The following is a 15,160-nucleotide window of genomic DNA, read 5'->3' as shown; positions in this document are numbered from 1 at the left end:
TGTGGCTACAGACATTAAATTCAAAAGAGATTTTTTCATTTCTGGCATTCCATTTTCTTCTTTTTTTTAAAAAAAACCACATAAAACAGTTAACATTTCTTCCGATTTTATTTTATTTTGCATAAAGTGCCATGGTCAGCAATCACCGCCCCACCCCTCCCCGCCCCACAGAAATCTCCCCTTCCAGTTTGCTCCCCGCAAATAATACAGGTCAATACAACGTAGAAATTAAACACTTAGGCAAGACTCAGATAGTAAATATCATACAAAGATATTTCAAATGCCCTCTGGAAGAGGGTTGGGTTTGTTTTTCCAAAACTTTAAATATCTTTTGGGTTCCTTATTCAGCACGGGGCAGGCCTGGCATAGGCTAAACAGTCCTGGTTGTGTTTTGCAATCCAGCCTTCCTTGCAGACTGGAAGCCACTGGCCGGCTAAAGAAGAAGAACTTTTCCTTGCCCGAGAGGGTGAGGGCGCAGATTTTGAGGTCTCGTTTTTTGTCCGCCAGGCTCCCCTCGACCCCCATTGAGAAAGTTGCTGGGGGGAAAATCCCACCAGAGGAATCAATAGAGGTTTGAAAGAGCAATCGTTGACTTGGTATTGAAAATAAACGTTCAGTCCTATTGCATCAGGAAAAGGAACAGCCCTTGTCATCTTGGTGTCCTAATCCCAGGATGGAAAGCAGGAAGAATCCAGCACATTTTTTTTTGCGGGAGATTCCCCATCCTTTTAAAATTACAAAGCAAACCGTTCCAAAAATGAGGAAAAGGAACCACGGGGAGAGAAAGAAAGACAGAAATTAAATAGATACATCTCAACATGCACAATGTCCATTTTCCCCACCCCACCCCTTTAGGAAAGCTATTTACATTATTATATCTACATATCAGCATTTCCACCAAAGGGGAACTTGCTGGGGTTTTTTTAGCAGCAGATGAGTGGGATCAAAATCTCCCAGAGGCCCAAGAGTTAAAAGAGCCCCTCTGGTGGGGTGTGCGTTTATAGTCTTCAAGGGTTTACCCGACTGGTTTTTCCTGCTTTTTCGAGGACGGAGTTCTTCCCCCAGTCCAAATCTGTAGGTTACAACCATAATGGCCCAGGCTGCATCCCTTGGCTAGGATCGGGCTAGCTTGGGCTATGCATAGGGCTCCCTGTATTTTTCCCTTAAATAAAATAATAATAATATCCACATGTCACCATCAAATTATGTGCCAACCAACGATGAATCCTGCAGCTTGTATCAACGATGCAAATTTGTAGGAGAAAGGACATGGGGCTTCTCTAGATGCAAGTGTGTCTTTCAAACCCATAAGACCTAGAAACTTGGCTTTTGTAAGGGAACCGAGGTTCTTAAGGGGTTTAATTTGGTGCCCGTGGTTGATTTCTGTGCTTGTTTGGTCATGGAATACACACACAGGCTTGGCTGTCCAAATAGATCACTTTCCACCACCCTGTGCAGGGATATTTCTTTGAGCGGGAGAAATTATTACCAGCTTGGCGCATCTGCCCTAGTTCTAGATCAGGAGTGTCGAGAAGCCGTTATCTGGATGAGCCCCGCAGTTGCAGAACCTGGATCTTTTATAAAAAGAAGTCAACAGCCGAAGCCCATTATTTCAGATATTCTCACGTATAAAAATATATGTGTACAGGTAGCAATACGCAGTGGCATAGTGTGGGGGGTGCAGGGGGGGCCGGCCACACCGGGCGCAACATCTGGGGGTTAGGGGTAGGGGTAGGGTTAGGGGGCGCAAATCCACGGGTTAGGGGGCGCAAATTACTTGCCTTGCCCCGGGTGCTGACAACCCACGCTACGCCACTGGCAGTACGGTTTGTGTGTGCCTCTATAATGCGATGGTTTCTCTCTCTCAATCCTGCTTCTCTCCAGCTACGTAAATATCCTATACAGAAGGACCCAGCATGTGTGTGGCAGGGCTTGGGGGCCAGAGCTCAGGGTTCAAACGCCTGTTTAAAGGGGTCAGGAGGGTAGGAAAGATTCCCTTTCTCTTGCGGAACTGCTGTCAATCCGAACAGGGGTCAAGAACCTGTTCTTTATTTTTATTTTTTTGTAACCTTTAAAATCTCAATAAAAATCTATTGGCGGGGGGGGGGGGGAAAGAACCTGCAGCCGTGCAGGTGATTTTGGATGCTGAACTCTTGCCGGCCCCAGTTGGAGTCTAATAATAATAATAATAATAATAATAATAATAATAATAATTTATTATTTATACCCCGCCCATCTGGCTGGGTTTCCCCAGCCACTCTGGGCGGCTTCCAACAATATATTAAAATACAGTAATGCATCAAACATTAAAAACTTCCCTAAACAGGGCTGCCTTCAGATGTCCTCTAAAAGTCTGGTAGTAGTTGTTCTCTTTGACATCTGGTGGGAGGGCGTTCCACAGGGTGGATGCCACCACCAAGAAGGCCCTCTGCCTGGTTCCCTGTAACTTGGCTTCTTGCAATGAGGGAACAGCCAGAAGGCCCTCGGTGCTGGACCTCAGTGTCCGGGCTGAACGATGGGGGTGAAGACGCTCCTTCAGGTCTACTGGACCAAGGCCGTTTAGGGCTTTAAAGGTCAGCACCGACACTTTGAATTGTGCTCCGAAACGTACTGGGAGCCAATGTAGGTCTTTCAACAGTGGGGTTTGACATCATCTGGGCAACTGGAGGTTCTCCCCTCCCGGAGTCAGGACTTCTTTTCAGCCAGAACTTGCGACACCTCTCAGGTGAACACCACTGCCATTCTACGAGAATGACGGAGGTGTTCATGGCGAGTTCCAGCACCTCTTTTTCTAGGAAGATAGCACTGCGTGGAGTAGACATTACTAGACTGGCCAGCGGTCTGGCTATGTTTAAGGCATCTTGGTTTCATTTCTGTAAAGCTCTCATGTCAACCTTCATCAACTGGGATGTTCCCCCATGCCAGATGTTTACGGACTCCAAATCCCATCGGTGTCATGGTCCTGTTGTGCAGAGCTCGTTGGAGACCAGAGTCTCTGAGATGTGCTCAGCATATGAAGTTGGTAGAGCATGAGGCTCTTAGTCACAAGGGTCCAGATATAGAACAGGAAGCAGCAAGGTAAGTCCAGGAACCACAGCATTCGAGAGCTCTGCTTAAGGAGGCAGAAGCCAGCTGGTTCACATCAATGCCTTCTCCTCTGCTTTCCTGAAGGCTGATCAGCTACAGGTGAAGTCACTCTGCCTTCTCCCCCTTCAGGCTGCTGTTCAACAGGCAAAGCTGACTGCTGGCCCCTGACCATCAGCCACTGATGGGCGTTGGAGTCCTAAACGTCTGGAGGACACCAGGTTGACGAAGGCTGGGTTCGCCCTGCTTGTGGGGCCGTAAATGTGGCAAGTGCAGGAAACGCTGGGTGAGGGTTCTGTAGCTGGGATTCCTGCACTGCAGGCGGGGTTGGGCTGGATGACCTTGTGGGGTCCCTTTCAACTCTATGATTCTGCAACTCCCACCAGCCCCAGCATCAGCCCACACGGTTTGATGGGAGCTGTGGTCCAAAACATCTGGCGGGCACCAGGTTGCCGAAGGCTGTCTTACATAATGCAGAGATTGGGGGCAGCTACCCTGGAACGAGTGGCGCCTATTGCAAAACCAGAAAGGGTTTGCCTGCCTGCATGGAGAATTACAGAACTGGGATCACATAGCAACTGGGATTGCAGCCCTCTCCCCGGCGAGGAAATTCTGCAGTACTTTTGGCTAGCCAAAGCAGAGAGGGCAAATATTTCATGGCCTCGGGCTTCAGGTCCTAGGTACGCCAAGGTTTTGCTGAGATTGACGGGAAAGTTCAGGCGGCACATTAATGCGATCGTCACACAAGACACCTCTCTGTCTTTTTCAACCTCCCCCTTCTCCGCAGGTCCTGTAGCAAAAAGTTGCAGCGTGACACGTTCTGCTCTGCATTCCTGTCACCCCATTCCATTCCCCTCTGTGGGAATTTTGCAACCACTGAGCATATACGATCTTCTCTGGGATGTTTTGAGGGCAACCGCCCTCCCCAGATTTCTTTCCTTCTAACTTCTTTTTAAAAATTACTATCTCCGGGGAACTTGGGGCTCCTTGGAGCCTGGCGATGGCTTCCTATTTGTGTGACGGCAGTTTGGGCTCCATCAAGACCCATCACTTACAAGAGTTCACCTTGAGCATATCTGTTTCCTCCTGCTGTTCAATTCGAACTAAACAAGCCCCTGTGTTGCAAAAGAGAACGTCAACAATGTCTAGGCAACACGATGACCATATGCATACATAATAATAATAATAATAATAATAATAATAATTAGACAATCTTTATAGAATAACAATACAATACAATAACAAGTTCAAAACAAAATCTTAGACACAAAGTCTGTGAAAATCTTTAAATGAAGTGAGGTATCAAACTTTGTACGATGAAAGGTAAGCTGTGGAGTTTTGTGTATTCAGCATATATAATGTCCAACACTGAACAGAGATTCCGGATATTGACTGCTATTTCATAGATCTTCGTCAGTGTGGTGGGAGGATATAGAATTGCTTCATAAACCCATCTTATTTCGAATGAATATATGCAAATGAAAATATCAGACGCTGTGGAGCGTTCCATCTCTGTTCAGTGTTGGACATTATAGTTGCTGAATACACAAAGCTCCACAGCTTATCTTTCATCGTACAAAGTTTGGCACCTTGCTTCATTGAAAAATTTCCAGAGACTTTGTGACTAAGATTTCATTTTGAACTTCATATTATTTGAATGAATTCTATAAAGATAGTCTATTACATATGTATGGAGGGACGCAGGTGGCGCTGTGGGTTAAACCACAGAGCCTAGGACTTGCCGATCAGAAGGTCAGCGGTTCAAATCCCCGCGACGGGGTGAGCTCCCGTTGCTCGGTCCCTGCTCCTGCCAACCTAGCAGTTCGAAAGCACGTCAAAGTGCAAGTAGATAAATAGGTACTGCTCTGGCCAGAAGGTGAATGGCGTTTCCATGCGCTGCTCTGGTTCGCCAGATGAGGCTTAGTCATGCTGGCCACATGACCCGGAAGCTGTACGCCAGCTCCCTCGGCCAGTAAAGCGAGATGAGCGCTGCAACCCCAGAGTCGTCCACGACTGGACCTAATGGTCAGGGGTCCCTTTACCTTTATTACATATGTATATGGTCATCGTGTTGCCTAAACATTGTTGACATTCAATTTGAACTAAACAGATCTGTTCAGATGGCGAGGAGGATGCAGTCTGGCTTCTTGAATTAAAATGCGGGCGACCGTGTTTGGTGCAGAAGAGCATGCTTCTGTGGCCTGGGGACAGCAGACAGACTTGATCCGTAGTCCTGGCGGAAAAACGGCCTTACTAGATCAGACCAAAAACCCATCAAACCCAGAACCCTCTTTTCTACAGTGACCAAACTGATGTTTGCAACAAGGGATGAGAACCCAATCCCTCTTGCGTCATTGCTTGCCAAACGGTTAGAGTGCCAGACCGAGCGACCTGAGAGGGACCAGAGTTTGAATCACCACTCAGCCATGAAGCTCACTACCTCGCAGAGTTGTTGCGAGCCCAGCTTTGGCTGGGGAGGGCGGGATATAAATAAAAAATTTTTATTATTATTATTAAATGAGAAGAGGGAGAGAACCAGCTTGAGCTCCCTGGATAAAAAGTTGGGATATAGTTCAACGAAATAACTTGTTTTCCAGCAACTGGTAGTCAGAGGGATGCCCATCTATTGAGACCAAAGGTGGCCGCCATTTTGTCCCACAAATTGTTTCTAGACTCCTTTTAGATCTGGTGGCAGATTTTCCACCCCAGGCGATGCCAAAATTTAGCACCCGGTACAGGCGAATTGTTTGTGCCCCCCCCCCCCAGTCCTAAATGGAGGTGTCGGCCAACACATTTCTCTGATGACAAATCAGAAGGGTCCATGCTGCCTGCCAATCACAGGGCCTGATGTTGCTCCCATGAGGTTCCCAGTCCCTGGTCCTCCCCGATATCGAATTGTGCTATTTAAAGAATAGCATCTGATTGCTTCCTGCCTCCCTTCGGTGACCTGCAAAAAAGGAAAATTCTGGGGGAATTTACTGAAGGTTTCTATAGACAAGCAAGAGACCTTTTAGCATAAGACTACGACTTCATGCCACGAAAAAGAAAGGTTTTGCTCCTTAATAAAGGAGCCCTTTCATCGGGTGAAGGAGTTAAAGGCTTTTTTCTTTTCTTTTCTTAAAGAAAACTCTAGATTCTGTCTCGAAACACACACGCAACCTCTCTCTGCTGGTGGCTCAGCTGCAACCTCCAAATTTTGCCAGTTGCCATGGAAATCAACAAGAGATAATGTTATATATATGTACACAGGGTTTTTTTTTAAAAAAAAAAAAAAGGAGGAAAGGAGAGGTCAAATTTTCTTCTCTCTCAAAATGCAGCAAGCTAGTCATGTGTCTGTGTTTGTGTATGAGAACTTTGATATTGTGTTTTATTTTATATTGTGCTTTTATGCTGCGAGCTGCCCTGAAATCTGCGGATGAAGGGCAGTATACAATTTTTAATAATAATAATAATAATAATAATAATAATAATAATAGGCATGCAAAAAGTACCAGCCGGGCTGTGAGGACAATATTGGGCCTACTCAGCCTCCGCCAACATCGTGCCCTTCAGATCTTTGGCAGCTGCAAAACATCTGGAGTGCACCAAGTTGGCAAAGGCTGGGCCTGACTTAGCCAGCTGGACCAGTTTCCCAAGTCCTTGCAAAGCAGCTTCCTCTGTTCAACTACAATTCCCAGAGTTCCTTGGGGCAGGAGCTACAGGTGACCAGGTGCCACACACAAATTGGGTTCCTGGGTCTTTATTTAGGCAGCAGATGAGAACACCTGGGCCTGTCTGCTTCTTCCCACCCCGGTTGCCATGATGCTGTTGCTACGTGGGATGAGAAGCTAACAAAAAGGCTGGTCACCTGAACAGGGGCTGGGAGACTGGCAGGCCAACCGGCCAATCCAGGCCATTTTTGCTACCAGGGCACCCGACCCCTGCGTCTCCTTATAAGGGGGCTCTGAGGAGAGGCAGGGTGGCCTAGTGGTTAGAGCGTCGGCCCAGGACCTGAAGAGACACAGGTTCGAATCTGACCTTGACCACAAAGCTGGGTGACCCTTGCCGCTGCTCAGGCTCACCTACTTTACAGGGTTGTTGTGGCGATGAATTGGGGAGGGGGTGAAGAGTTATGTATGCCCCCCTTGATATCTTTGGAGGAAAAGGTATAAACCTCATACATATCTCAATGTTTGCTGCTTCCTGAAATGGCAGTTTGGGAGGGGGGCGAGCCTCCATCTTGGAGCCCGAAGGCACCGACTGGGAGTGGGGGAGAATATAATAATTTAATAATTAATAATAATTTGTTATTTATACCCTGTCCATTTGGCTGGGCTTCCCCAGCCACTCTGGGTGGCTTCCAACAAAATATTAAAATACCGTAATACATCAGACATTAAAAGATTCCCTAAACAGGGCTGCCTTCGGATGTCTTCTAAAAGTTTGGTAGAACAGTGGTGCCTCGTAAGACGAAATTAATTCGTTCCGCGAGTTGCTTCGTCTTGCGATTTTTTCGTCTTGCGGAGCGCGGATTCCCCGGGTATTAACGGCTTTAAGAAAAAGGAAGCAAACTCGCAAGATGTTTTCGTCTTGCAAAGCAAGCCCATAGGGAAATTCGTCTTGCGAAGCACCTCGGAAAACAGAAAACCCTTTCGTCTAGCGAGTTTTTCGTCTTGCGAGGAATTCGTCATGCGGGGCACCACTGAATAATAATATGAGGGGTCCCACTTGCAAACTGGGGAGCAACTGAGGTTGAGCGAGAGAAAAGGCAGACCATGTTAGCTTGCCTACTGTCTTTTGGGTTGGAGAAGGCCAGGCTGGTTAATACTGGCTATAAATAATACCCTTGGGGTGTCAGTTCTTTTCCTGATCTCCACATCAACATGCCATGAAGGTCAGACAACAGACAGCATGAACTGGCCAATGCCACTGTGATTTCCTTCCAACTATATCTTATGCCAGCCTTTGCCAAACGGGCTGCTTCGAACTACAACTCCCATGATGCTCTGCTCACCTGCTTGGCAATTTCCGTGAGGGCAAACCCAAACATAGCCTGTTGTCAAATTTCTCAAATGGCAGGCGAATAACAAAGGGAATCTGCCCTGCTGATTTCTTCCACTTATCCATCAGGCTAACTATTTGCATCCCAGCTAGTTGTTACAAAAACTGGTTGCCTGAGTTAGCTTTTTTTATTCCTCCTCCCTCCTCCTCCTCCAACTCTTTTTCCTTTTGTGCTGTGTCTGTCAGACTATAAGCTTGCAGGCAGGGCTGGTTTTTTTAAAATCTCCCTGTAAACATCATCCTCTCCCTAGGGAACGGCAGTCCTGTGTTGGACAGCAGGGAATTTCCAGCAGCTTCATAAAACTGAGTTTTCCAGGAGTCGTTTGGGGAAGAAGCAAGTGCTAAACGGGTTCGAAACTGATGTGGCCTTGTATCCACACCCAGGGAATCTACATTTCCATGCAGAAAAAGCAGGAAATGTCCAAGCTATTGTCACAGGCAGATATAGGGCAGAGCAACTGGTTTCACAGAACAGGAAGTATGACATAGTGAATTGAGCAAAAGGGAAGGTGAGAGGCTTGGATGGGTACCAATTTTTGGCCTTGCACAGAGCATCGCTAAAATTTGAAAGACCGAAGTCGTCCCCCCGCAACCCAACAAAGGCACATTGACCCTCAGCACATTGCAAAGGATCTTTCGGTGCCTTTACGGGGTCTCACACTGCTTCTCTGGTGTCCCCAATAATACTGCAGCCTGCAAGTGATTGCTTTGGTCATCTGTGTGGTCATCCCAGCTGTGACAACACATCCTAAGGTAAAGGTAAAGGGACCCCTGACCATTAGGTCCAGTCGTGGCCGACTCTGGGGTTGCGGCGCTCATCTCACTTTATTGGCCGAGGGAGCCGGCGTACAGCTTCCGGGTCATGTGGCCAGCAGGACTAAGCCGCTTCTGGCGAACCAGAGCAGCGCATGGAAACGCCGTTTACCTTCCTGCCGGAGTGGTACCTATTTATCTACTTGCACTTCGACGTGCTTTCGAACTGCTAGGTTGGCAGGAGAAGGGACCGAGCAACAGGAGCTCACCCCGTCGCAGGAATTCGAGCCACCAACCTTCTGATCGGCAAGTCCTAGGCTCTGTGGTTTAACCCACAGCGCCACCCACGTCCCATACAACACATCCTAGAAGGCTTTAAAAGAGGGTTGGACCAAATCACAGGAGGAGGAAAGGGCTATCGACGGCTACTAGACTCAGCCTCCAGAGGCAGCAATGATTCTGAATACCAGGTGCTAGGAACTGCAGGAAGGGAGATCGCTCCTGTGTTCGAATCCTTCCCACAGGCATCTGGGAGAACAGGATGCTGGACTAAATACGTCATTGGTCTGATCCAGCAAGCTCTCCTTATGTACTCACCCTACTTTGCAAATAATTCTGCCCCCGCATAAACTGCCAGCACAAGGGACTCCACCGGGACCCCCCTGTGAGGTTTAGGGGACCGTAACCCTTGCTGTGGTCACAATCCAGATTCAGGGCCTGGAGTTTGTAGTTTACAGGGCAAAGGAGAGGTCCCATGGAAACATGAAAGGCCTCCTTTTTTTGCAATCCAAGGTGCGAGCACAGGGGGCTCAGTTCTGGAACTGCAGTGGGTCCTGTTCCCCTTGTGTCGGGGACCCCGATCCTGATCAGACCCTATTGGCTGCCTTTGGGGGGGAAAGAGAGTGACCCTGAACTTAAGAAGCAGATTGATGCAGATCAGGTGATGTGCAGTGCGGCCCTTATTCAGAATTCACTGAGTGGCCCCTCAATTTCCCCACCTCTTTTCTCCCTCTGCCTCCCACCGCAGAACTAAACCCCAAAGAGTAGCTAAAGCCCAAGGGTCAGGCCTGCGTCTTCCACTCCAGCCTCGAAGGATCCCTTTCCCCATCCTTTTGCACAAGCAACACATCCGATTCGACTCCAGGAGGGCAAGAGGCAGCCATTCTAAGGAGGACGGGAGAATTCTAGCAGCGGTTGCAAGTGGACTTGGTGCTGAGGGCACAGCTGAGAGCTGAGCGAGGGCAGCAGGACCCCCAGAGCCAAAAAAAAGGGGGGGTCTGGAAATGCGGGGGAAGGAGCTAGCCTCGTTAAAAAAATAAAAATAAACGAAGTACAAATGGTGGCACCTCCACACTTAATTAGTACCCGAGGCGGACGGGCAGATCTGCAGACTCGCTTCTCCCTGTGTGTTCGCCTCTTAGACCCAACCCAATTTTCAAAAATTATTTTCCTGCTCCCCAGATCTTTCCGCTCACCCCCCCCCACCCAAAGCTTTTTAGGAAGTTCAAAAAATAAATAAATGAATAAATGACACCAAGGGGTGTAGGAAACCCCTTCTGGCCTTTTCAAAAAACAGTGGCAGAGGTCCAGATACCTTTGTGGGTTCCTCCCTCGTTGACCTTTATATTAATAAGAAAAAAAAGCTCTGACAGACAGACAGACGGATAGATTTCTGAGCATTCCACCTCCACCCACCTCGTCCAACACCTTCCTTGAGCCCGTCTGACTCACTGCAGCAAGCAGAGAAAGCAGTTGTCTGTTTTGGCAAAGGTCTGGCCTCAGAAGGAGGCCTCCAGGCCACCAAGCATCCATTGCCCTGCAGGGACCAGGAAGGAACAGGTGAATCCGGCCAGGTCCCTGGTCCTCACCAGGAGAACTAGTCACCGGTCCAGGATGCGAGCAAAGTCTTCCCTCTTGGCGTTGCCCTCGTTCTTGAGGTCAGCGAAGACCTGGGTGAAGTAGTGGGGGTCAGCGTTGATCCGAAGCATCTTGGCGCTCATGGCGTTGATGATGCGCAGGCAGCGGTTCCAGAAGACATCTTTGGAGGCTTCCACCAGGAAGGGCTTCAGCGGGTAGGAGATCTCATTGCCCATGTAGGAGTAGGAAAGGTAGAGGCAGGTGAGGAGCGCGGCCTGCAGCTCGTGCTCGCTGGCCACCGCGTCCCCGTCGATCATCTCGCGGCACAGCAGGTAGACGAAGACCACGTTGGCCGGGGTGACGAAGGCTTGGTCTTGCCAACCCTGCAACAGCAGGGAACGGTCCACACTGCGAAGCCACAGAATGGGCTCGGTGGGCGACAGGTGCTTCAGGCGGAAGCAGCGGCGGCACAAGAACTCGCCCAGGCACTTCAGCAACTCGCTGGTGGACGCCTGGACAATCACCCGCCGGGGGGACGACGCGGTGCCTCCGCCCAACACGCCGGGCTTGAGCGTGCCGGAGGAGCGCTTGGAGCTGAGGGGTGCCAGCGGCGGCTCGGCCCCGTCAAAGCTGGCGAGGTTGGCACAGGAGAGGGACTTTTTGACGTTCTCATGGTTCAGCTGGGCCACGTCCTTGGCGTGGCCGTAGTTGCCGTTGTTCTTCGAGGGGCCCTTGCTGCCGCCGCCGCCACCCCGCGACCCCTTTTTCTTGGTCGAAGCCACAAGCCGCTTCCAGGTCAAGGCCGGGATGAACATGGAGTGTCTCTTGAGCCCCTTCTCGGCCTTCTGCCCGCTGCCTCCGCTGCCCTTGGCGCCCGCCAGGCCAGGGTAGTGCGCCAGCGAGCTGGAGGAGCCGTCGTCGTAAAGGCTGGTTTTCCGCAGGCCCGGAGAGAGGGACAGCACGGTCCCCATGGCGTCAGAGGGAAGGGAAGGGAAGGGGAAAGAGGGGGCGCTGGGATGGAGCGGGCGAGCGAGGGGCAGAGTCAAAGCACCCCAGGCCCACTACAAGCGACCACCAGCAGGAGCCCAGGCCTCATGGCCGGATTCTGCCTCGGTGGGGGTGTTCTCGCCTGGTTTGGCCCCTGGAAGCAAAGTCTCCTCCTGCCTTGCAAGGGATGGGCTGCCGGACCAACGTGGCCAAACACACCTAGCTGGGGAGACTTATCGGTGTTGCACCAGCGTCGTGGCCTCAGTGCCTGTGGCGGTTCTCATCCTGCACCTGCTACTACAGTCCACCCATTTGCAAACTTGCACATGACGAGCCTCGGCTTCCAGTGCGCACCTTTGCTGCGTCCTGGGAATAATTCCGGCTTTTGCAACTCAGTTTCCAGCCACTGCAAAAAGCGGCGGCGCTCCTTTGACGGCCAGGCGGATTGCAAAGCTTGCAGGTGTTGTGTGTGTGTGTGTGTGTGTGGGTGGGTGGGTGGGAGGGAGGGAGGGAGGGGGTGCCTCTTGCCCCCCCCCAGATGGGGGAAATCCTTGCTGGTCAAAGCTGCTGGTTGGAGACAGGGCGCGCGCAGACGTCCCCAAGCGTTGCTGCGGAGAGGTGCTGTTGCAAAACCCCAACTGCAACTGGGGGAGCCAGTGGGAATCGAGTCCCTTCCCCCCACCCCCAATGACCTCTTTTTTAAAGAAACCTAGATCCTGTCTGATCGGTCCCCAGACGGACTCCTCCCGCCGCCGCCGGGGGGCGCCATGCCGTTCTCCTTCTCGTTAGTCCCTGGAAGAAGGCGCTTCTGCTGCACCCCTGGGGCTGCGGGTGGGGGGCTGCTGGCTCCCCGTTCCCCCCCCCTCGTCTTCCTTGCAAACGGCGGATGGGGCCCCCGGGGGGGTCAGATCCTGCGCTCTCCCGACCACCACGACGCTGCTGCCGCAGTCGCGTCCGGCCGCCCCCTCTCCGGTGCCATCCAAGAGGAGCGATGGGGCTCTTGTGGGGCGGAGAGGATAATCCGGATTTCCCCCAGGATAGCTGCTGGTGGTGGGGGGGGTGGGGGTTTAAGGGGGGGGTGAGGAAGCGTGCAGATGCGCAGAGCCTCCGCCGCAGGAAGGATGCTGAGAGCCAAACGCCGGTTAGAAAGGAGAGCGAGCTGTGCAACCCGGGATCCTCTTCCAGCAGTGCGGATGCTCCGTGTTATTTGGGGCTGCGGGGCTGCGGAGCCTGGATGCGACCCATCTCCCTCCGGGGCTCCTCGCCGGCGGCTGCCTTTGGACTCGCCGCCTGTCTGGCAGCGTCGGATGGGGATGAAGCAATGAGATGCAAAAGGAGGGGGGGGGAGGAGAGGAGGGAGGGAAAAGGAGGAGGAGGAGGAGGAGGAGGAGGAGGAGAGGGATGGTCCAGGGATGCTGAGCGCCCAGGATGCCAAACGCGCAGGCAAAGAGGATGGAGGCAGCCTCGTCTCTCGGGCTCCCCCCGCTGGCCCACCGCGGGAATTGCAAGGCAGCTGCCCGCAATGCCGAGTCACAGCGCCGGCCCGTCCCTCTTAGGACACCCCAAGGGTCATCTAGCCCAACCCGCTGCAACTGCAATGCAGGAATCTCAGCTAAATAATAATGGAATTATAGAGTCGGAAGGGACCTCTAAGGGTCATCTAGTCCAACCCCCTGTGATGCAGGAATCTCAACGCAAGCATCCGTGTCGGATGGCTGCTTAATAATAATAATAATATTATTATTTGTACCCTGCCCATCTGGCTGGGTTTCCCCAGCCACTCTGGGTGGCGTCCAACAGAGTGTAAAAATACATCAAAATGTCACACATTAAAAACTTCCCTGAACAGGGCTGCCTTCAGATGTCTTCTAAATGTCAGGTAGTTGTTTATGTCTTTGACATCTGGTGGGAGGGCGTTCCACAGGGTGGGTGCCACCACCAAGAAGGCCCTCTGCCTGGTTACCTGTAACCTCACTTCTTGCAATGAGAGAACTGCCAGAAGGCCCTTGGAGCTGGACCTCAGTGTCCGGGCAGAACGATGGGGATAGAGACGCTCCTTCAGGTATACTGGGCCAAGGCCGTTTAGGGCTTTAAAGGTCAACACCAGCACTTTGAATTGTGCTCGGAAACATACTGGGAGCCAATGTAGGTCTTTTAAGACCGGTGTTATATGGTCTCGGCAGCCACTTCCAGTCACCAGTCTAGCTGCTGCATTTGGATTAATTGTATTTTCTGGGTCACCTTCAAAGGTAGCCCCACGGAGAGCGCATTGCAGTAGTCCAAGCAGGAGATAACCAGAGCATGTGCCACTCTGGCGAGACAGTCTGTGGGCAGGGAGGGTCTCATCCTGCGTACCGCCACCCCGCGACTCCTTTATTATTACAGTGGTATCTTGGGTTGCATACACTTTAGGTTACAGACTTCGCTAACCCAGAAATATTACCTCGGGTTAGGAACTTTGCTTCAGGATAAGAACAGAAATTGTGCTACAGCAGTGCAGCAGCAGCAGGAAGCCCCATTAGCTAAAGTGGTGCTTCAGGTTAAAAACAGTTTCAGGTTAAGAACGGACCTCCGGAACAAATTAAGTACTTAACCCGAGGTACCACTGTACAGTAATGCACCAAACATTAAAAGCTTCCCTAAACAGGGCTGCCTTCAGATGTCTTCTAAAAGTCAGTTAGTTGTTCTTCTCTTTGACATCTGGTGGGAGGGTGTTCCACAGGGCAGGCGCCACCACTGAGAAGGCCCTCTGCCTGGTTCCCTGTACCTTGGTTGTGTTCATAAACACCCTGCAAAGCAATCAGTCTGAATGTTCAACAACCAGGTTGTCTGGAAGCGATCTGGGTATAAATGGAACGTTTAAACCTCCTTCAGCCTCCTTCTTTCCAGCCCTGGGTGATCTATTCTAGAAGGATCAGCACCAGGAAGGTGATATTTGGAAGTAATTAACTCTTTGGGGGGGGGAGGGGAAAAAACTCCTCTTCCGCAGTAAAAATAGGCTCCTGCCTTCTGCTTGATTTTTCTATTTTGGTGGTGCCTTTGTCAGCCAGGAGAAGAAAGGGGAGGGAAGGAGCTGACGATATAAACAAGAAAACAAGCCCTTTTCCTTTTAATGTTAAAAGAGATGGTATATATCTAAAAGAGGACATTTCAGGACTAGGAGCGAGTTGCATAATCGCATGTGGGCTGGCCATATGAGGGATAATTGCATGGGAAGAATAGAGGGAGAGCAGCAAAGAGTCCCAAACAACTGCTCCTGAACCATTTTTAGAGGATGTATCGGTGAGAAAGGGCAAAGGTGATGGACGGGCGAAGGGGGAAAGAGAATCAATAGGGGGGGAGAAGGTCCTACAAAACAAATTGGCAAATTTGGAAGTGCTGCAAGATCGCTTTGTGACAGTCGAAGCCAAGCCCTTTCGCAGCCACCCTACCGTCTAAG

General features: G+C 50.8%; 1 pseudogene across 1 annotated transcript; it reads right to left on the bottom strand.

The window, feature by feature from the left end:
* Positions 1–7,774: 7,774 nt before the first annotated feature.
* On the bottom strand, positions 7,775–12,217 carry LOC307199981 (cyclin-dependent kinase 5 activator 1 pseudogene; annotated as a pseudogene). Its single transcript has one exon. The product of its transcript is annotated as a cyclin-dependent kinase 5 activator 1 pseudogene (transcript).
* Between the last annotated feature and the right edge of the window lie 2,943 nt (positions 12,218–15,160).

Source organism: Podarcis cretensis, assembly GCF_951804945.1.
Source record: "Podarcis cretensis genome assembly, chromosome: 12".
Classification (NCBI taxonomy): domain Eukaryota; kingdom Metazoa; phylum Chordata; class Lepidosauria; order Squamata; family Lacertidae; genus Podarcis; species Podarcis cretensis.
Note: the sequence above shows the minus strand (reverse complement) of the source record. Positions and strands in the feature narration are given on the sequence as shown.